The sequence below is a fragment of the Pterocles gutturalis genome, unplaced genomic scaffold (assembly GCF_000699245.1).
Source record: "Pterocles gutturalis isolate BGI_N339 unplaced genomic scaffold, ASM69924v1 scaffold19549, whole genome shotgun sequence".
Classification (NCBI taxonomy): domain Eukaryota; kingdom Metazoa; phylum Chordata; class Aves; order Pterocliformes; family Pteroclidae; genus Pterocles; species Pterocles gutturalis.
The window spans coordinates 7,342-9,013 of NW_010136177.1; positions in this window are offsets into that span (position 1 = coordinate 7,342).

Here is a 1,672-nt window from a genome sequence, read left to right on the forward strand (position 1 = left end):
CCGCCCCGAGCGTCCGCGCTGGCGGTGTGCTCGGCAAAGATGGGTGGCCCTGGTGAAAACCAGCGGGCGCTGGGAGTGGAACAAGAGGTCCCCGGGGATGGGCTGGAGGAGGAGCGGAGCCCCGAGCCGCATGCCCACGTGGCTGGTTCAGCCCGGGATGGGCACCAGAGCCCAGGGGTCCTTGGGTACGGGACCGGCTCTGCAGGGCATCCCCTGCCCCATGTCACCCTTGGGCAGAGACTGGGGCGTTCGGAGCTGCCTAAGGGACACGGAGCATCACTGCGAGATGGGGACAGTGGAGCTGGTTGTGGATTTGAGGGTAGCATCTCTCTCCCTCCACCCCCAGGAATGAAAAACAAGCCCCCCCAGAAATACCGGCTGCGATTCTCCCTCCGCTCAAGCTCCACAAGCACAAAAACACCAGCTCTGCCTCCTGCCTCCACCTCCTGCCTCCACATCAGTCCGGTGAAGGGCAACACATCCCCCCGAACCCCAAATCCAAGCGAGAGATGTTGAAGGACATGAGGAACCCACAGCCGGGGGGGAGCACAGCCAGGACCTGTCGCCCCATCCCATTTCACCTCCTGGACCTGTCAGGCTGGGGGGTCAAGGCAAGAACAGTTTGGGATCTGGCTGGTCTCCATAGTTACCTCATCAGGTCCGTTAGGGATTAATTGGGAGGGGGGAGAAAGATGGAAGGAGCCCCCCCAGAAAGCAGGGAGCCCAGTGGTTTGGGACTTGTCTCCTGGCTCCAGAGCCCTGAAATGTCACGAAGGGGGAAAAGAGACGGGAAACTCCCGTCCCTCGCTGTGCCTCAGGGAGGGGGAGGGATAAGAGCTGGGCAGGCACCGAGCCCAAAATTTTTTTCCAATTTTTCCCATCCACTTTCCAGACCCCCCAGGCAAGGAGCAATGAGGCAGAATTGAGCCGGGAAGCTGGTGCTGACTTTACTTGCAGAAATCAGGAAAAATAACCAAAAACATAGCCACAAAAATCAAGTGGGGAGGGAAAAGGGGACAAAACACACCCCCCCCTCCAAACCTGCCCCGTGCCTCAGTTTCATCCCCCAGCGCAGGAACGCCTCGAGACCTTTGGCCCCGCGTGACCTCCCCACCGGCAGACGGCCAAAATAACCACAGCCCCCACAGAAAAAATCAGAAACTGCAGAAACCTCCCCAAACCCTCGCCAGCAGTGGGATGGGGACAACAGGGACCCCACGCTCAGTCCCCCCATCACTCCATCCCCCCTCCCTCCAGGGATCTGCCAAAAAACACCGGAATTGCCGAGTTCCCCCGCCAAGATGAATGGGGTTGTCTGTGCCCTGGGACTGATTTATCCCCGGCTCTCCTGGCATCGCCCGGGCCGGGGCTATATTAGGAAAGCTGCCCCGGTGTAATTAAATCCAGCTAAAGACCCGGCGAAGGACACGTGCTCCAGCCGGGTTCGCTCGGGGCAACAAACCCACTGCGGCAACGGAGGAAAAACCGGGGGGACTCAGCGGGTGAGAGGAGCTGGATCGTGCTCCCGGGGTTTGGGAGGGACCTGGGGAGTTTTTGGGTGGTGGGGTGGCAGAGCCTTGCTGCCCAGGTGGGCTGTGCAGAATAAAAACGTCCTTTTTTTTTTTTTTTCTTTTTCCTCCTTGTTTTCCTCCCCCTTTTCCAATAAAAACTG